The following is a 22,865-nucleotide window of genomic DNA, read 5'->3' on the forward strand; positions in this document are numbered from 1 at the left end:
AGATCTACATCCGTAGGTAACTTCTTTACTGATCAAATAAACAAATTACAGGTATACATAGCTGAATCAAAGCAAATAGACTCATGAATTTGATAGAGAATCATAAAAAAATGAGGATTAGAAACCCCCTTAGCCGAAATCCTAGCTTATGAATGCCTTCAGCCTTCACACTGTAATTTCAGATTTCCTTCTAACCTTCACTCTGCCTTTTCACGAGGGATAAGCATCCCTTTTATAGGGTAATAACGACATTACTCTAGCATCAGCAACCCACATAATTCCCTTACCTTTCTTGGATCAGTTACCTGCAGAATAGTGATGGATCAAACCCACCATTCTTGGCGCAAGAAGAAATATTAACAGGACAACTCGATAGTCCATAGATCAACAAGCTGTCCAGGAATAAAAAAAAGGTCTGATGACTTCAAATTCATAAAATAGAGAGTTAGTGAATAAAGCCGCAAAACTCAACACAATTGACTAAAAATAAGAGATAGTAAAGGACAAATGCATCTTACAGTAGTGGTAATTTATTATGAGTGAGTAATTGTAACATGCATTTCATTCATCTAACATATATAAGAAGTTTGTTGCCATAATTAAATTAAATTATACTTTTTGAGTAAGTAATTATAGCATTAAATTTGTCAACCAAAACATGGTTAAATACATTAAAGCAGATGTTCTCAACTAATAAGTTTAAGAGGTTCAAATCCTCCAACCTTCGATTGTTGAACTAAAATAATCTATATAATTACATTTTGAAAATGAAAACAGAAGCAAAAATTATGTAGGAAGAAATTAAGATGCAACATTCCTTTAATAAGAATGATGAAAAAAGTTTAAAATGTTCCTTTCTTACTAATGATATCGTTTTTAAAAAAAAAAAAAAAAAAATTCAAATATTGACTTCTTAATCGAAGATATCCATGTCGTAACCAATTAAACTATATTCAAGTTTGTAGCATATATGATATGTTGGGGTTGATGCTCTAAATCTCGTAGGATCCTATAGTTTGTAAACATTGTTGAACAAACTCATTATGTATTTAATAAAATATATGATATTTTATTCCTTGTCTATAAAATATATGATATTTTAGTTGGATTAACCACAATCCAATAAACTAAAATCCAAGGTTGTAGTAGATGGTACCTTATTCTGGTGACACTACGAGTATGACCCGCTTTGTAGGTGTTACAATTATTGAAAAGTGCTACAAATGATTTAGTCCTGATTATTCATGTATAGACAAGCGACTCAACAAGTCTACCATTTTGGGGATTCGTCTATTTGGGAGTTGGGAACACAACTACACAAGATGAAATTCAATCATTCCGAGGCAGGGGTAAATAGATAAATTGGCCTGAGAGGGGTTTAGTCATAGTGGGACTATGATTTATTGTTCATTGGAGGGATTAGTGGTACTAGATGTAACTACAGGGGCAAAACAATAATTTGGTCTAGCTGTATTTACAAGTAATTTGTGAAGGGTTGTCGTACTGTTGATTGATTATATCCAATGGACACAGAAATATATCTTTAGTGCGAAGATTGCAGCTATCGGTCTTTAGTAGAGTGTCCGACAGTTAATGAATTGTGAATAATGTAATTAAAGAGTTTAATTAATTATTCATGTACTATTAGAGCTTCAAGCTATAGCTCAATAGGATTAATTGAGAATCAGTTTTTGGATTAATTTGAATTGTTCAAATGAATGGAGGGATTTAGTTATATATGATATAATTAAGTTGATTCAATTATATGTGATATAATTGTCATAATGTATTTGATACATTATAGCTTAATGAGAGGAAATAAATATTTGAATGAGATTCAAATATACTTTTTATGAATTGAATTTATAGTTGTTAAATTTAATATAAATATGATTTATATTAAATGTCATATAATAGAGAAAAGAAACTATAGTTTATATTGTATGTGATACAATATTTACAATATAAACTATAGGTTATATGTTATATTTGATATTATATATATATATATAATATGATTGGTTAGTTATCATATTTATATTATTATTATTATTATTTTAATATTAAGGAAGGGAGTTAACTCCATTCCCCTCCTTTTCTCTCCACCCACTTATATTTGACAAGTAGAAAAGAATTTTTTTTCTTCTTCTTGCTGAGGTTAATCGAAATTGAAAAGGAGAGAAAGACAACAAAAGTTTCTGTCGTGACAACAGAAGTGTTCCGTGGTTTTGAGTCTTTGAGAGAGTTCTCTAGCTTTCCTCCTATACATTAAGCTTTTCCCCTAAAAAATCTAAAATAGCTAGAGCACATCACTCCTGGGTTCTCACCCTAAAAATGCCAAGGTAACATTTGTGGTAGTGTTCGGTTTTGTTTGAGGTTAATCTTGAAAAAAGTCTTCAAGTTGTTCGTGAATTGTTCGAAGGAAAACGTGAAGAAAGGTCTTCAAAGGTGAGGTTTCTTGAAACTTTTTCTAAAGCATGCTGTAATTTAGAATTAAATGCATATCTTGTTTATTGTTTACCGTAAACTTTATATTCAATGAAAATAGAATTTGGTCAATCCGCTTCCGCTCAAGGTTCTCTCCCATCAGAGTTCCTTCATGATATTGTTGTTTTTTTTTTATTATTATTAATTTACATCATATTATTAATAGGATATATTATTGGAGTACTAGCTCTTGAAATAAATCATGCCATTAATTTCTTGGTGCTAATCTAATGTTTTGTTATTGTTGTTGTTTTAATGTGGAGTTCACTCTAATGCAAGGTTGGTATCTTATAATGTACGGAAAAAAAAAACAAGTAATAGATGTTCTTTCCACAAAATTTCAAAAACATTCCAACAAAAGATTGTTGTTAAACTAGTAGAAAGAATCATCTCTTCCCTATATCAATCTCATATAGTTATCTTTTTCTAAATTGAACTGATGACTAATAAAGAATTATTGGAAGAACAGTTCTAATAATTTATGTGGAAGGTTTATCCAAACAATTAGCATTAGTTGCCATTGCCAAAGTGATCAAATTTTTCAATCAAAAGGAGGCACAAAGATTCTAGTTACGGATCACGATGGCTAATCTAATAGATCATGGAGCCTTTCAACATCGACAAAACCGGAATTGATTAAAAGATATATCACGAGTCGCTTTATTTCTTCGGTTTATTGCTTGCACTAAGACAAAAAATGCAGACCTGCACTATTACAGAAATTAAATTACTTGACAATTTTTCAATGTCAAGTAAAAGGTATACTTGACACTTATAAAAGTGTCGCCTATTCAAGTGTCAAGTATAGTATAATAACTTGACTCCGAAAAAATGTCAAGATAAATATTTCTTAATACAATTTTCGTGTCAAGAAAAAAAATACACTTGACATTGGTAGTATGTCAAGCTTATTGATTCTTGACATTGATTACGTATCATATATGATAACTCTTTGACGTTTTTTATGTGTCAAGTATATGTCTTTTTTTTTTCAAATTAAATGCCCCAATCGATATTCTCATTTTCTGCCTTGTATTCCAACAATACAATTACATCAACTAAATAAACATTATACATTTAAGATCTATCAACTCAATATATTCACTAAAAATCCATATGTTCAACTATGATCTTTCATATGAACACGCCTCACAAATTACAACAATATTTCTCTTTCACATGTACATGCACAAAATAAAATCTCAACTATTGCTTTTGTATACAAAACTCAACTTTCAACAAACACAAAAATGACAGATTGTTTAATAAATAACCTCTCAACAAAATACATTATTTAATCTATACATTGAACTTTGAAGTCTAAAGATCGAGAACTAAGGGTCAGGCAAGCCATGTTTAAGCAAGTCAACCTGCAAAATAGAATAAAGGGCGATAACATCAAATTTCAAAATATATAAATAAGTATTAAGATACAACGACGCCAAAAAGTCAAGCACATGCTAAAATTTAAAATAGAAGAATGCAGATACCTTTCCCCCAACTTTCACAAAAAATAGAGAATATTGGAAGCTTAATCTTATCTACAAGCAATAAAAAAATTTCTTCAAAATTTCATTCACCAAAATAACCAATTAATTCCAAATAGATTACCCAAAATGTGACTTGATTCGAATGCCATTTCAAAATTACAACAAAGTAATCCAACCTACGAAAAATTCAATAATAATGGTTACAACCAGCAACTATGTAACAATTCCAAAAGAGTTTCAAGGCCTTAATACTATCAAAACGTCCAAATATCGTTAACTTTGTTGGACAGAGGCTCCAATCCCTTGAAATCTTTGAATTGAACATCAAAAATTGAAAATAACTTAATTATTAGACCAATACTTCAATGGGTAACAAAGAATTATTAATACTAACCTCCAAACTTACCAAAAACCTTGCCAAGATCGGTCTCAAATCTATTAGATAGTAACTCAACTCCTTCCAATACTTCAAAATCAATATCATCATCAAACATTCAAACAAGAAAATCATTACAGAAGATGCTACATTAAAACCCAAATCACAAATTCATTCAAATACATCCAAAACACTTACCCGAAATGTTTGCTCAAATCGATGCTTCACTCGAGCCTCGACCAACTTTCCTGAAAAGAAAAAAAAAAGAGGAACAAGAACACTCATACACTGATTTATTTATCCAGTCTGAATATACATCAAACCAAAGTTTAATAACAAGTTACTAAAAGTTACCAAAATTTGCCAAAGTCAAAACCTTGCAACCCCGCACAACATGCTTCCAATCTTCAAACTCCGCTACAACCTGAATCTATGACCCAAACATAATGGATTTTTATCAGAACTAACCCAAAATCAAACAATAATCAAGATTATGCATATAAACCCACAAATTATCAAACCTTACCCAAAACAAGGATTGAGGGCATTCGGCTACAGATCTGGGCAGGGCTGAAGCAACAGAAGTGACAGAAGCGACAGAAGCGTTCAACTACAGATCTGGGTGCTGTTGAAGCGATGGAAGCGGTTGGGGGCATTTGGCTACAAATCTGGGTAGGGCTGAAGACTAGCGAACGACGTGTACAGCTGTCCCGTTGGTGCGGCTGAGCAGACGACGGAATGAAAAACTCAATAATAGCGACACGAACAGAGGCGGGGGAGAATGAAGGCTGAAGACAACTAGGGCTCTCGGGCGCACGGAAGAAGAAAAAAAATTAGGGGGAAGGGGAAGGTTGTGAGTGAGATGGTGAAGGAGGAGAAAAAGAGTTTTTAATTAAAAAAAACAAAAAATATTATTTTAATAAAAGAAATAAAATAAAATAAAACTTGAGAGGGAAATGAAAATGGGAGAGAGAAATATTATTTTATTTGATAATTTTGGTAGGAGGGAAACCAAATTTGAGAGGGAAATGAAAATGAGAGAGGGAGGGAAACAAAAAAATAAAGATTAAAAAAATATATACTTTTTATATTTTACTTGACATGAAAAAGTACAACTGTCAAGTAATGTAGATTTTGTAGTAGTGTGATCGCTTAAAGTCTCTACACGATCATTGAGTAACACTAGATGATCACCCATAAACACTCCGCGGTCACTTACCCGGAACTACTTGATCGCTTACAAAACATTACACGATCCTTTACCAGTCTCTATAAAATCGCCTACCAAATACTATACGATCGTCTACCAAATGCTACACGATCGCTTAGCTCTACTACACGATCGCTGAGTAATACTAGACGATCGCCCACAAACACCCCGCGATTGCTTACCCGGAACTATGCGATCGCTTACAAAATATTACACGATCGCTTACCAGTTTCTATACGATCGCCTACCAAAAGCTACACGATCGTTGAACTCTGCTACACAATCACTTAGCTCTGCTACATGATCACTGAGTAACATTAGATGATTGCCTACAAACACCCCGCATCACTTATCTAGAACTACACGATCGCTTACAAAATATTACACGATCGCTTACCAGTTTCTATACGATCACCTACCAAATGCTACACGATCGCTGAGCTCTGCTACATGATTGCTTAGCTCTACTACACGATCGCTTAGTAAAAGTAGACGATGAGCGGCACACTGCGATGACTTCTCCACAACAGAGTCTTCTGAACTCTCACTCTCAAGAGCTCCCCTTCCTCACTCTTGATATTCAGATTTCATTGCCCTCTCTTTCCGTTTCCTTCTTATTTTAAACCTCCACTTCTCTCAACGGAATTGGATGTCCTCTTTAACCGATTCAACTGCCTTTCCTTTATTCTTTCTTTCTTGATATTGCTAGATAATTTGAGGCCTATCAAATATCCGAAATATTCCGTCAATCTCTGCTTTTTTTTAACCCTTTTACTTGACACGAAAAAATGTCAAGTAAGAGCATCTTATACTTGACACGTGAAATGTGTCAAGTAAGACCTTATATTACTTGACACGAAAATCGTGTCAAGTAAAAGTTCGAGTGAAAATATCTGAAATATTCCGTCAATCTCCGCTTTTTAACCCTTTTACTTGACATTTTTTTGTCCAAAATCATATTACTTGACATTTTTTCCACAGAAACGTCAAGTAATTAAAAACTACAAGTGTCAAGTAATGTAGATTTTGTAGTAGTGCTGATTCGACAATCTCTATGGACTAACACAAGTCCTCTTGAAAAGCATATGTTTTTCACTACCCTTTTGCTCCAAACGAAGTTTAAATCCATGAACCATACATTCATTTCACCCCAGATGAAAATTATGCAAATGTTAGGAGATTGATGAGGCAGATTGAGGATAATTATCACAAGAGCCTATTGGACAAGGATTCACACTGTGATTTGAAGAGCAACCACGAATTGAAATGTGGGTTCAATTCGATTCGAGTAATGGGTATTTTTGTGGTTTTGATGATGTTCATTTCTGTTATCTTTTCGGTCTTTGTCATTCTTAGAGACCCACCATTAGATGTTGTAATTGAAGGTTCAGATGTGTGGATTTCTCAGTGGAACTCTGACCCAGGTATTTGATTTTTGAACTTCTCGGAAATTAGTATATGCTTTTTGCCACTATCTTCAGGCTCTGTGTATGGGACATTGCGTTGTGAGTTTCAGTTTGGATTGCCTTCAATGCATTGTGTGTCAAGTGTTATGAGTGTTGAGTTGTATGTCATAAAACTCACAGTTTGTAAAGTTAAACATTTTTTATTATCAATAAAGATATTATTCAACATTTATTCAATAAAGTTGGTTATTGAATTTTGTAAATTACACTTGTAAAAACAAAATCTAATAAACTAAGATCCATGGCTATTATATGAATACTTGAACTTTATGTAGAGACATGAAGATGGATCAAGTTCGAGTAAATCGCCAAAACGGTCTATAGTATACGAATAAGGTTGGGTGTCTTATTCTGGTAACACTATCGGATGTGACCCACTCTGTAGTTGTTACAATTTGTTGTAAGGTGCTACAAACGAAGTGATCCTGATTCATTCATGTATTGACATGAGGACTGGGGGCGTCCTCTGCAATGAATTTGCATAAGACCGGATCAAGAAATAAGTCACTCTTACTTTATAATGTTGTTTACTGTTTAAGACTGACTATTTCACTTAGATGACCTAGGTAACTCGATCTTAATTCTGAGCTAACTATGGACTTCTGTTTATTCGGGATTATCCTTAGATTTACATAGTTGAGGGATTGGCTCAATAGCGCCGGCTCAATAAACTTCCAATTTTAGAGATAAGACCGGGTATATAGCTGGGGACATAGAGTGCAAGATGGAATTCATGCCTACCCGAATTAGGGATAGGAGGAAGGTTGTTCTCTTAAGTGCTGAATCCAGGTCTTGAAAAAGGGCTTCCCCTCTCATTAGTCGAGAGGTATCTGGTTTATTTGTTGGATCACAAACCAATTGTTCATTAGATGATCAGTGGAATTTAAGGAATAAGATGTAATTTCGAGGGTAAAACAACATTTAACCCAGCCGTTATTACAAATAACCCGTGAATGGTCGTCTTACTAATTATGGTTAAATCAAGTTGACACAAATATATCTACAGTGAGGAGAGTGCAACTATCGACAACTATCGAGCTATAGTGGTGTGACTCGATAGTTAACGAATAATGATTAATTCGATTTAAAGAGTTTTAGCCAATTAATCTCAAATCGTTGAAACTCATGATATGTAGGTCCATAAGGTCCCTCTACTAGCTTGTAAAACATGAACACCTTGAATTATTAAATTGAGTGAATTTAAAATGATTTTAATTTGAAGTGTTCAAATTGAATTTAGGGTTTTCAATTTGAAGCATTCAAACTGTAATTAGGGTTTGAATAATTATATTTTGATATAATTAAACGTTTAATTTATCGAAATTAAACAAAATTAGAGATTTTATAATATTTATATATTGATTTAAATATTAATTACATGAATAGGATTTATATATCAAATAGGTGTTTGATTGATTTAATATTTGATATTAAATTATTATTTAATTAATTAAGTTTGTTTAGTTAACTAAAATCAAATTATTTTTTAATTTTAATTCCATTTGAGAAATTGGATTTTGAAATTTTGAATTTAATTAATTTTGAATTAATTAAATAAAAATTCAGTTTTTTTTATTTAATTTTGAATTAATTAAAATTAGAAATTGAAAATGTGATTTGGTAGTGGACTTTTCCATTTTTTGAAAAATTGATGTGTTTATATACATTTCCTACACCTAACCCACTTCCAAGTCCACATTGATGTAGCATTCAGCTTCAAACATAATGGCTGCATGCATGATTTATATAGAATCACTTCAATTTCGAATTGAAGGAGAGAAGGAAGCTGAATTCTCCACAAACTAATGCAGGAAAAGGTTTTCTACTGAAACCCTCTTGATTCCTTCACAATTCACTTTAATTTTGATTTTGAGTTCCACCGCTCAAATTCAAGACTAAAAATAATAGAAAAGATCTCTTAGTGATTCGCTAAGGATTTGAAGCTGAAAATTCAAAGAGAGCAGCTAGATTTTGGGAGATTCTTTAAATGTACATATTCTTGAAATCCTTTTCTATAAAATAATGTTTTACATGCATTTTAAAATTCAAATTAAATGTAATTAGAGTGCTTATTAATTCTAATTACTTCCGTTGCGTGTTTCTACATTCGATCAAGGAGAGTCACCTTGTATTCAATTTGTTTGTGTAATTACTTGAATTAGTACCGAGTGTTTAAGCACTCAAAATGATTTGGAATTTTGTGGTAATCGACTTAGATATGGCATTCCAAAAACATTCTGACAACAGCTGGATTGCACTGCACTAAGTTTATTACAAATGCAGCACTTTCACTTGCCCTTGCTCTTATCTTATTTGCATACTATATTTTCAATTGTGTCTGAGTTCTGGCTCATTCATACTTTATTTACTTTTCCTATTATTTCTTCACGATGAACTGAACCAATAGAAAGGAAGAAGAGATAAAAAGTATCTTCGAGACTGTTTGAGATAATATGTTATGATGTGCTGCTATATATGTAATATAATGATTTGATATGTTGATATTTAGAAAATTAGTTAAAGCTGTAAGTGGGCTTTATAAATTGTCTTCCCTGTAACCATTTTGCAAATCAGAATACAGAAAGAATACTTTCACTTATTCACAAGTTATTTTAGTTTTCCTTTGCTTCTTTATCTAAGGATGTTTATGTTGCAGTTGATGCCCTAAATCTTATAGGATTCTATGATTTGTAAATTTTTTGTACAAACTCATTATTTATTTAATAAAATATATGATATTTTATTACATTTTCAGTTGCATTAACCACAAACCAATAAACTAACATTCAAGATTATTTTGTAGCTTAAACATGTATGGGTGGATCATGTTTAAGCGATAACCTAAATCATCTATAGCAGAAGGATAAAGTTTGGTACCTTATCCTGGTGACACTACGAGTATAGCCTACTTTGTAGTTGTTACAATTGTTGTAAAGTGCTACAAATGATCTGATCCTGATCATTCATGTATAGACATGGGAGCGGAGATATTCTATACAAAGGAGTTTGTATAAGACCGAACCACGAAATGTCTAGTTTGATTATTTAACGTCGTTCATAATAGAGATTTACATTTCACCAGGATGACCATAGGTAACATGACCTGAATCCTGAGTGAGTTATGAACTTCTGCCTATGAGGGTAATCTTGTGATTTGTATGAGTGAGAGTGGCCAGATCTCCAACTCAATAAGCTTACCATTTTGGGAATTCGTCTAATTAGGGAGTTGGGAACGCAACTACACAAGAAGAAATTCACTCCTTCCCCGAGCTCGAGGTAAGTAGATAAATTTCCCCCTTAAGGGCTGATTCCGGGGCTTGAACAATGTGGTGCCACACCCTCTCCTGGCCTAAGAGGGGTTTAGTCATAGTTGAACTATGATCTATTGTTCATTAGAGGAATCAGTGGTACTTAAGGAGTTAGATGTAACTACAAGAGCAAAACGGTAATTTTGGCCAACTGTACTTATGAGCAATTTGTGAAGGGTCATCGTACTATTGATTGGTTATATCCAATGGACACGAAAAGATTATCTGAAGTGCGAAGAGTCCGATTTTCGGTCTTTAGTGGAGTGCCCGATAGTTAACGGATGGTGAATAATTTAATTAAAAAGTTTGGTTAATTATTCACGTACTACAGGTCCATGAGATCCCATTGGTAGCTAATAGAACTAAATGAGAATTAGTTTTTGGATTAGTTTGAACTGTTCAAATTAATTGAGGAAATTAATTATATATGATATAATTGTGATAACGTATTTGATACATTGTATTATTTATGAGAGAAAATAAATATTTGAATAAGATTAAAATATAAATTATGTGAATTGGATTCATATAATTGAATTTAATGTAAATGTGATTTATAATAAACATCATTTTTTAGAGGAAATAAATATTTGAATATGATTTAAATATTAATTATGTTAATTGGATTCATATAATTGACTTTAATGTACATGTGATTTATATTAAATACTATTTGTGAGAGAAAAAAAACTATAGCTTATATTGTATATAATACAATATTGAAACTATAGATTATATGTTATATATGATATAACATATAATTATATATATAATAAATTAATTATATTATATTAATTTAAATTAATTTTTTATTTATTAATTTGAATTAATGGGAGGGAATTAACTTCTCTCCCCACTTTTCTCTCCACCCACATATAATGTGGGTAATTGGCAATTCGTATTCTTCTTCTTCCTTATCTTCTGAGAAAGAACATAATAGTTCTGTGACTTCTCAAAGAAAGAAAATCTCATTTTGCTATCATTCCTTCCTTCCTCTTAATCATTTTCATTCCCTCACTAAAATCACTAGAGCCCACACCTCCTGGGTTCTCAGACTGAGATTACCAAGGTCTCTTTCGTGGTAGTGGCCAACTTCAGTTCAAGGGGTTTTTCAATTGAAGATCAGTCTTCAAAGGTAAAAGTATTCTGAAACCCTATTTTTTTATACATATGAGCATGCTATAATTTTGTAAACGCATAATTTTTTTTCTTTTATGTAAAAATTTAGTTCTGTGTAAAAATGGGACTTCGGACGATCCCACTTCCACTTAAGGTTTCCCTTCAATGGGAACCTTCAGTTTCATCATATATGTTTTAGTGCGATTGAGATTCTGTTTTTCTTTTTGCATAGGTTAACTTCCTTCTTTGTTAATTGTAATTTCTCTTTACCTATATTGCATATTGTTTTTGCTGAATTCCAATAAAAAATGGTCTAATCTATACCATTATGAAATATGCACCTCATTCCAAGTTAATCTGTTGCCTTTCTTATCTTCCTCTTATTATTTTCTTTCAGTAGATTCTAAGGTTGGAGAACTTCATGCGATTATACAGCCAGTTGATAAACAGTTTAGTGGCCTTCTTTCTGCCCAACATGGGGTTAATTATTGTCTCAGTAGGTACAATTCAGTTGCTTATCAGCACAAGATCACGTATGAACCCTCTTCATACTTAATCTCCAAATTGCGGAGTTATGAAGATCTTCATAAGCGTTGTGGAGTTTATACTGCATCTTACAACAAAACTTTGGAGCAGCTAAGGTCTAATGGTAGTAGCAGCTCCTCAGATTGTAAATATCTTCTGTGGATTTCCTTCAGTGGATTAGGGAATAGAATACTAACTCTTGCTTCAATGTTTCTATTAGGGTTGATGCCCAAAATCTCGTAGGATTCTATAGTTTGTAAACATTGTATGAACAGACTCATTATGTATTTAATAAAATATGTGATATTTTATTCATTGTCTATGAAAATATGATATTTTAGTTACATTGACCACAAACCAATAAACTAACATCCAAGGTTATCTTTATAACTTAAACATATATGTGGAGACATACGAGTGGATCATGGTTAAGTGATAACCTAAATGGTCTGTAGTAGATGGATAAGGCTGGGTACCTTATCTTGGTGATATTATGAGTATGACCCGCTTTGTAGGTGTTACCATTGCTGTAAAGTGCTACAAATGATTTGTTCCTGATCATTCATGTATTAGAAATGTGAGCAAAGATATTCTATACAAAGGAGTTTGTATAAGACCGGACCACGATGAAGGAAATCAAGCATGAGGATTTCCATGAGCAGCGGAAGGATCGTTCCATATTCCATTCGAGTGAACACAATCAATTACAGTCTAAGAACGGAAACTAAGAGGTCATGCACAAAACAAAATTACAGCATGCTAAACGAAAGAATCAAGGGATAGAGTATGCATACCTTTGAAGAACCATTCTTCAAACTCCCTCGATCAATCTCCTATGCATCCAACACAGCAATACAGCCCTCGAACGCAACGACCGATGCACAGTACGAACACAACGATCACAAACCCGACAAACGACCTCCACGAACCAAGCGAATCACACTCGATTCACAAAGTGAGTGAGGACACCACCACAATGATTACCTTGGTATTCTCGATGTGAGAATCCAAAAGTTGTGGGCTCTATATGATCTTGGCTTGAGAAAGAGACTAGAGGACAACGATCGTGCAGACGATCGAGCAAGTGGGAGATAGGAAGCTGTCTATCGTATAGACAATGTGCTCGATCATTTAGTAAATGGCAGTCTATCGCATAGACAAAGTCACACGATCGTTTAGCTACGAACAGCTAATGAACTATCGTATAGTCAATGCTTCACGATCATTTAGTCTCTATATGGTTATCGCTTAGTGAAAAACTTTCATTTGATAGCTTCTCCGTGATTTCTTTCTGAAAGTAGAAACTCTCTAAAATTTAGGAAAATATTTTTTCTTTTATCTCACAGTTACCATAAAACTACCAATAACCTCTCACTCAATTGGTTATTAGAGAAAAAGAATTAATTATCACATAATTAATTTATTATAAATAAATATGATAACCAACTTACCATATTATATTTATAACCTATAGTTTTAATACTTCATCTCATAAAACACACAAACCATAATTTTTTTTCTATTTTATGGTACTTAATGTAAATCATATTTACATTAAACCTCCACTCGATGTATCTCATACATCACACCAATTATATCATATATAATTGAATTTTCTCATGTTAATTTGAACACTTCAAATCAACCCCAAGAACTGATTCTCAACTTGAATCCATTGAGCTACCAAAGGAACCTTATGGACCTATAACTTGAAGCTTCAATGGTACATGAATAACTAACTAAACTCTTTAGTCACGAGATCCACCATCCGTTAACTGTCGGACATTCCATTAAAGGCCGACGGCTGCACTTTTCTCACTATAGATATATTTCTGTGTCCATATCAACCAATCAATAGAGTATAGAGCCTATAGGACAGACAACATCTGGATTAGGGCAAGTGGGAGATATTGTACTGAGCGTGTTATGCCCTAGTATATTATTTGTGTACTTTGTATTTTGTTTGTATTATACAACCCACTAGCTTTAGGTCAAGTGGGAGATTGTTGGGGTTGATGTCCTAAATCTCGTAAGGTTCTATAGTTTGTAAACATTGTATGAACAAACTCATTATGTAATTAATAAAATATGTGATATTTTTATTAATTGTCTATAAAATATATGATATTTTAGTTGCATTAACCACAAACCAATAAACTAACATCCAAGGTTATCTTTGTAACTTAAACATGTATGTGGAGACATACGGGTGGATCATGTTTAAATGATAACCTAAATAGTCTGTAGTAGATGGATAAGACTGGGTACTTTATCTTGGTGACACTACAAGTATGATCCGCTTTGTAGGTGTTACTATTGTTCTAAAGTGCTACAAATGATCTGGTTCTGATCATTCATGTATTAGCCATGCGAGCAAGAATATTCTATACAAAGAAGTTTGTATAAGATCGGACCACGAAATGTTTAGTCTCATTATATATAACATCATTCATTATAGAGACTTACATTTCACCAGGATGATCATAGGTAACATGACCTAAATCTTGACTGAGTTGTGAACTCCTGCATATGAGGGCAGTCCTTTAATTTGTATGGGTGAGAGTGGCCAGATTGCCGACTCAACAAACCTACCATTTTGGGGATTCGTCTGATTGGGGAACTGGGAACTCAGCTACACAAGATGGAATTCACTCATTCCCCAAAGTAGGGTAAGTAGATAAATTTCTCCCTTAAGGGCTGATTCCGGGTCTTGAACAATATGGTGCCACACCCTCTCCTAGCCCGAGAGGGGTTTAGTCATAGTGGAACTATGATATGTTGTTCATTAGAGGGATTAGTGATACTTAAGGAGCTAGATGTAACTACAGGGGCAAAACGGTAATTTGTCCTAGTTGTACTTACGAGCAATTTGTGAAGTGTCATCGTACTGTTGATTGGTTATATCCAATGGACACAGAAATATATCTGTAGTGCGAAGAGTGCAGCTGTCGATCTTTAGTGGATTGCCCGACAGTTAACGTTCGGTGAATAATGTAATTAAAGAGTTTAATTAAGTATTCACTAACCATTGGAGCTTCAAACTACAGGTCCGTGAGGTCCCCTTGGTAGCTCAAAAGATTTAGTTGAGAATCAGTTTTTGGATTAATTTGAATTTTTTAAATTAATAGAGGGATTTAATTATATGATATAATTAAATTATTTCAATTATATATGATATAATTGTCATAATGTAATTGATACATTATAGTTTAGTGGGAGAACATAAATATTTAAATGAGATTCAAATATATTTTCTATGAATGTGATTCGTAATTGTTAAATTTAATATAAATATGATTTATATTAAATGTCATATAATAGAGAAAAGAAACTATAGTTTAATATTGTATCACGCGTGATGCAATATTAAACTATAGATTATATGTTATATTTGATATAACATAATATAAATATAATATAATAAGTTAATTATCATACTTATTTATATTATATTATTATTATTTGAATTTGAATAATATGGAATGGAGTTACAACTCCCTTCCCCATCTTTTCTCTCTACCCACTTTAGTGAGGTGGTTATTCTATTTGGCAAAAGGAGAATAAAAGAATTTTTTTTTCTTCTTCTTCTTTACGAACGTAATTGTTATTGAAAGATTGAGAATTGTTAAAAACCTTTTGTGACTTTTGAGTTCTTATGTGATACTTCTCAATCATCTTCCTTCATCTAAACTTTCTCTCTAAATCAAAATAATCAGAGCCCACCACTCCTAGGTTCTCATCTTGAGAATAACAAGGTAACACTGTGGTAGTGTATGAGTTTTTGGTTCGAGATTATCTTGAAGAAGATCTTAAAGTTGTTCGAGAGAGAAATGCGAAGAAAGGTTCTTGAAATGTGAGGTTTCTTGAAACCCTTTTTTGTTTAATAGCATGCTGTAATTTAATTGTAAATGCATATCTAGTTGTATGTTTACTGTAAACTTTGTATTCAATAATTTATGAAATTTGGTCGATCCGCTTCCACTCAAGGTTCTGTTCACCAGAGTTCTTTCCAGTTTTCTTATGCTCTACTTACAAATCGTGTTCTTCTTGTTGACCCTGGAACTAACATAGCTGATCTCTTCTATGAACCATTTCTTGAGGTTTCCTGGTTTCTTCCCTAAGATTTCCCATTAAAAGATGAGTTCGGTAAATTCAACCAAAACTCTCCTAATTGCTATGGGAAAATAATAAAGAATAGCATGACCCCAGATTCAAGTGGAATAACCTTGCCAGTTGTTGTTTATCTTCATTTGGTGCATGATTATAATGATGATGATAAGCTTTTCTTCTGTGATCAAGACCAAGCTCTTCTGCAGTAATCTCCTTGGCTTGTTATGAAAATCGACAACTATTTTGTCCCATCTCTCTTTTTGATCCCATCATTTGAGAAAGAACTTAATGATCTTTTCCCAAATAAAGATACAGTCTTTCACTTCTTGGGTCGATATCTGTTTCACCCCGTGAATTCGATTTGGGGACTGATTACGAGATATTATCAGGCTTACTTGGCTAGAGCTAGTGAAAGAATAGGCATTCAGATTAGAGTGTTTGATACAGGGACTGTACCTTTTCAACACATCCTGGATCAGGTTCTGGACTATATCCTGAAGGAGAATCTGTTGCCACAAACTGAAAGGCGAACGAATGTCGTTGCTCCAGCCAGTAATCAAAAGTCAAAGGTCATGCTGATAACTTCCTTGAGCACTAGTTACTTTGAGAAGTTAAGAGATATTTACTGGGAGAATCCAACGGTCAAGAGAGAGAGAATTAGTTTCTACCAACCAAGTCATGAGAAACACCAGCAAACTGAGAAGCAGAAGGCATTGGCAGAGATGTATTTGTTAAGTACAACTGATGTATTGGTCACCAGTTCATGGTCGACCTTCGGATACGTGGCTCAAGGTCTTAGGGGTCTTAAACCATGGATATTATACAAACCCGAAAATCGTACGGCACCGAATCCACCTTGCCGTCGAGCCATGTCAATGGAGCCCTGTTTCCATGCACCTTCTTTCTATGACTGCAAGGCTAAGAAAGGAGTGGACACCAGTAAACTTGTTCCTCAGGTGAGGCATTGCGAGGACATGGCCTGGGGACTTAAGTTGGTTGATCAATCTGATTGATTTTGCGGCTTTTGTTGTGAAATTGTTGTAGTGAACAAATTCTGCAGTTTGTAGATTACTATAGAAGATCATTAATTTACTCAAAACAAACTTTTGAAGTTTCTCATTCCATTATTAGAAAGATGTAATATGTTAGAATTTCCTAGGTAAACCATATTTCTAAAGAAGCTTTGTTTTCAAGGTAAAATCTCGAATGGAGTTTTGAAAGTTCTCTTTGTGGTCGATTTGGTTCATAGAAATAAGAGGTGGGAATGAGAAATGATATTCTATCACATGTTTGTTACAAATTTTTGACTTTGGAAAAGAGAATATCTTATTCCAAGAAATTTCATATTTCCATCTTCTCTCTTACTTTTTATCTTTTTATTTTATTTGTTTTTCTTCTTGGTTGATATTAGTTGATTTATTTAATTTTTATAAACATATTTAAATTTATAATTGACATATATAATTAATTTTATTAATAATAATATAAATATAATAATTTATTCTATTATTATGAATTAATATGAAAAATCATAATCTTTTTTTAAAATATGAATATGCATAATCATAATTGCTTAAATTCCTTTACTAAAATTATTAATTAATCTTTAAAAAATATTAATTAATTAACTAATAAAAAAAATTAAGTTAATTTTTTTCAATTAAACAATCTTGTACCCTTGTACTTCTAGTTTTAATCTACAATCATAGTTATTTTTTAAAATTTAAAACATTGTTTGATGACTTAAAATCAATTAGTTTATATCAACTTCTTATATATATATATATATATATATATAATTGACATTAAACAATTAATTAACTACCTCTTAATGAATAAAACAACAGGAAAAAAATAGATATTCAAATTAATTGGAAAATTTAAAAGGATATTGTCATTTTAGAAACTATTTAGGAAAATATTGTTGTTTTCAAACTATTTGTAAAAATATTGTTGTTTTTTATTTTTTTTTAAATAAGTCGAGGGTTGAAAATTCGACCTACATAGGTCGAATTTTGAACCCTCGACCTTCCCCTTTCGTATTTTTTGTACATCGAACTTTGAACCCTCGACCTTAGCCTAATATTATTATTGAGTCTGTTTAATTTTCATTTCGGAGACTTTCCTCATAATTATTTGATGTGGAGAGAATGAAAGACTTTCCTCATTCCGGAGACCTTCCTCCTAACACTCATAATTATTTGATGTGTTAAAAATAATTTTGTATTGGGAGAGAATGAAAGAGGGAAGAAAAAGAGAGAGAGCGAGATATTGAGAGAGAGCTGAGAGAGCGAGATTTTGAGAGAGACCAGTTTTTTTCTTTTTAACTTGGGAGTTTCCAGCTTGATATGTTATTCTTTCTAACCCATTCATTGGTACATATCTGGCACAAAGCTTTTAACTTGGAGCTTCCAGTTTTTTTCCTTTTTGGTCTAATTTTTTTTTGGAAACTTTATGAATGGTAGTTTTTTCATCTCAAGTGATTGGATGAGGAGAGAACGAAAGACCTTTCTCATAACACTCATAATTATTTAATGTGTTATAAATAATTTTGTATTGGGAGAGAACGAAAGAGAGAAGAGTAAGAGAGAGCGAGATTATGAGAGAGAGCGAGATTTGAGAGAGAGCGAGATTTGAGAGAGAGCGAGATTTTAAGAGAGAGCGAGATTTTGAAAGAGCGAGATCCTGAGAACGAGAGCGAGATGTTAGCGAGAGTGAGATATCCGTACAAATTTTCCTTTTTTTCTTTATTTAATTCCCCATTCCACCTTCTTCTTTCTTTCTTTTTTTTTTTAATTTTCCATTTTATAAAAACAATTTCTAAAAATATTTTATTATTATTTATAATTTTTTAAAAAAAAAAAAAAAACAAAAAAAAAAAAAAAAAAAAACAAACTCCATCAAAATCTTGGTACCAAATGTACAAAAGGAATCCAAGATCACTATTGTAAAATCTTTTAAACTATTGACCTCACTACTGTGATTAAAATTTCTGTTCTTTATATCAATTAGTCTTATTTATAGACTTGCATGTGAAGGTTTTGAGTGTTGATTTGATTTATTATGTCCCCAAATTATTATCTAAAATATGTAAATTTGAATATTGAAGTTTTTTTTACCTAACTTTTTAGATTTAGACTATCTGATGTTATAATTTATGTCAGTGACATTTAAAAGCTTCTATATTAAAATAATTACTATTCATAATATATAAAAAGAATAAATTAAAAAAATAATATCTCATAAAAATACAAAAATGTAAATTAAATATCTCATTTGTATAAAAATAATTACAAAAATCAATGTGTCCCACAAGGCGGACTCGTAGATTTCGAGCTTGTTGTCATCGTCGACTTCGAACTTGAGGTTGCTCGGGTTCTTCTTGATGTTGCTTTGGTACCTCTGCAGGTGTTTCATAATATAAATATTCATTATGCTCTCCACGACCCCGGCCATGTCCATGCACGTATGAAGACGAAGGACCAGCCTCTGAGTCATAATGTCCTAAACCAAATGTTGGCATCATCATTTGACTAACATAATCAGTTTGACTCTAAGTCTGCATCATAGGGGGCAACTCTTCCACATTATGTGCAACCTCATCAAACTCATCCTCTTCCCGAACAGGTCCTCTACGTCTAAGAGCTAGTGGAGAAACAATAGGTATATCGTACATATAATGAATTTCCTCCATATAGCTTTGGTTGTCACTACATATAACAAGAACCTAGTTCGGATCATTCGCAACCTCACGGAGTCTATGGTTGTTCGATCTCTGTATATTATAAAATAATTAGACAATATTTAAAATACATTTAAATTAAAAATAATTAGATAATATTCATTTTCCAGATGACCCACAGCTGCTTCTGGACGAGTGACGTAGCGCCTTGTGATATTATTATACCAATGAATATATTCTGGAATGACATCTGTGTCAAACTGTTCAAGAGAAACCCCCACTGCAATAAACCTTGCATGATAGTGTCATCGCACTACCAAATGTGCAACTTTTTCGGATCAATCTTCAGTCCTTAGGTCAATATCATGCAGTACGGGTTCAGTATTATAAGGTGATGAGACATCCTGCTGAAAACCGAATTGTCTGCCATATGTTTTGACCATTCGTAAAAAAATTAGGCAAAGTATGCATAATAATTTTGTACGGCTCCCAAATAACCTGAAACAAAAAATATTATATTAGATAATATTAAAGACAAATACAATAAAAATGTGTATAAAATAATCAATTAGGTTCAGTGTAATGTACCTGTTCAAGTTGAAGCAGATCAAACATATATCTATACTGGCTGACTACATGTGTGGTTGTCCTAGTCACACAAAATTTGTCTCTCCACCTAAATTTTTAAATTGATAATTTAGAATTTAAATTAACTAGATCAGTGATATGAAAATTAAATTGAATTAAAATAACATACCGAGAACCGTAGGCTCGTCCAACTAACTGAGCGTCATTAACATGTAGTTTTGGAGCCATTGTTGGAAATCGCTCCCAAACCCATAGTTGCAAAAGTATGAGAGGCCCAGCTATCTCTCGAACCTCAGGTCTTGCTGCTTTGCATAGTTGTCTATACAACCATGCCAAGCATACTCCACCCCACGAATACCGCCCTACATCATGGAGGTTAGTTAACAATGGCAGGAACATCAAGTGAACAAAATGGCTTGATTTATTTGAAAACAGACTTCCACCCATCATTTGTAGTATATATGCTTACGCATATCTTATGACGGTTTTCTCGTCTGCATTATCTGTGAGCTGATGAAATGTGTTCCTAACCATATTAAACTTAACCTCAATCCTTAATCTTATCAGTAGGTGGGGTCGCACCGAGGTACAGTTGACAAACTTCTAACCAGTCATCGTACATCACTTCGGTGACCGGCTCACCATCAACAGGTAACCCCAACAACACTTCTATGTCATGTAGAGTGATAGTGCACTCTCCAACAGACATATGGAATGTATACGTCTCGGGCCTCCATCTCTTGACCAAGGCTGTGATCAGATGCTAGTCCAACTAAATAGATACCAATCTAACAACCCCATAGAATCCAGATGTGCGTAGTAGCAGTAGTATTCGAGGGTGGAGCGGGATAGTGCGCTGGAGAACTGCCTCTCGACGCCTGCAAGATATTTCTCAAGTAGTACGATCTCGCCATACAATAGATGATCGATGAATGGACTGGTCGTACAAAATATCGGGATCAACAGGTCTGGGCTTAAAGCCATGATCTGGAAAAAAAATATTTATTTCTCAATTAGAAAAATATTTGTTTCTCAATTAGAAGAATAATGTACAACTTAATTAAAAGAATAATTTACAACTTAATTAAAAGAATAATTTACAACTTAATTAAAAGAATAATTTACAACTTAATTAAAAGAATAATGTACAACTTAATTAGAAGAATAATGTACAAGACAAGTTAATTAAAAGTTATGTACAAGTTAATTAAAAGAATAATGTACAAGTTAATTAAAAGATTAATGTACAACTTAATTAAAATAATAATGTATAATTTAATTAAAAGAATAATGTACAACTTTATAATATAAAAAAAATGAATATACAATAGGAGAGAGCGAGATGTTCAACAAGATTGTAGGAGAGAGCGAGATGTTCAACGAGATACTCTCAATCTCACTCTCTCCTGCAATCTCGCTCTCTCAATCTCACTCTCTCCTATAATCTCGCTCTCTCTTACAATCTCTGAGAATGGAAGCTCCAATGGAAGTAATATACAAACCCATCTCTGACAATCAATTTTTCGCCATTTTATTCGATCATTGAATTTATCTCAGTCGTTGCCTACTGAGAGAATTTATCATTATTTTCTCAGAATTTTGGTTATTTTGTTTGTATGCAAATCATGTTAGATGAAAGTCCATTCTCGAGCGTGGTAACTTGCATAACTAAACCTTTGTTTTTAGTTTAATTATATAAAAGATAGAAGTTTGAACATTTTACCTTACAGATATGTAACATCTTGAGTTAATTCAAAGTGTACTAATTAATGATAATATAGCATCTATTAATGATAGTTCTTATGATAGTTCTTATGGTTAAATTAATTAAAACCTTTTAACAACGTATGTATGAGAAATGTTGAGGATATGGGATGATTGCATAGGATTAATTAGACTAAGCTTATCCTGATTGTGTAAAGAGCATTAGTCATGGTCACTCTCTCCTATAATCTCGCTTTCAACCTCGCTCTATAAATCTCGCTCTCTCCTACAATCTCGCTCTCTCAATCTCGCTCTCTCCTACAATCTCGCTCTCTCTTACAATCTGCTTCACCCACTTATCTTCCTTGTCGAGGGTTGAAGTTTCGACTTATGTATGTTAAGACTATACAAAATTAGCGAGATTCCCTTCTAGAGCAAAATCCACATCACAAAATTAGCGAGATTTCCATATATGTCGAAACTTCAACCCTCGACAACCCTAATTTACGTATTGTTTTCAAGTTTTTTTTTGTTTGTCGAGTTCTCAACGTTCGACCTCTACATTAGTCAAATCCTCAACCCTCGACTTCTAGCCTCGAACTCCCAAAACAACAATATTTCTCTAATAAGTTTTGAAAATAACAATATTATTATTAAAGGTCCCAAATTAATTGCCAATATTTTTTTAATAAAAATTGATAATCTAAATGTACATTTATGAAGCACAGATACTTCATGTGAGACAAAGAATCAGTATTAGACACGTATCGAATACCAATACTTCCAGATACTTCCCACGT

General features: G+C 32.8%; 1 pseudogene; it reads left to right on the forward strand.

Annotated features, from left to right (window-relative positions):
- Positions 1-6,690: 6,690 nt before the first annotated feature.
- Positions 6,691-17,291, forward strand: LOC120083629 (galactoside 2-alpha-L-fucosyltransferase-like; annotated as a pseudogene).
- The last annotated feature ends 5,574 nt before the right edge of the window (positions 17,292-22,865 follow it).

Source organism: Benincasa hispida, chromosome 8 (assembly GCF_027475165.1).
Source record: "Benincasa hispida cultivar pf3 chromosome 8, pf3_genome.v1.1, whole genome shotgun sequence".
NCBI classification, from domain to species: domain Eukaryota; kingdom Viridiplantae; phylum Streptophyta; class Magnoliopsida; order Cucurbitales; family Cucurbitaceae; genus Benincasa; species Benincasa hispida.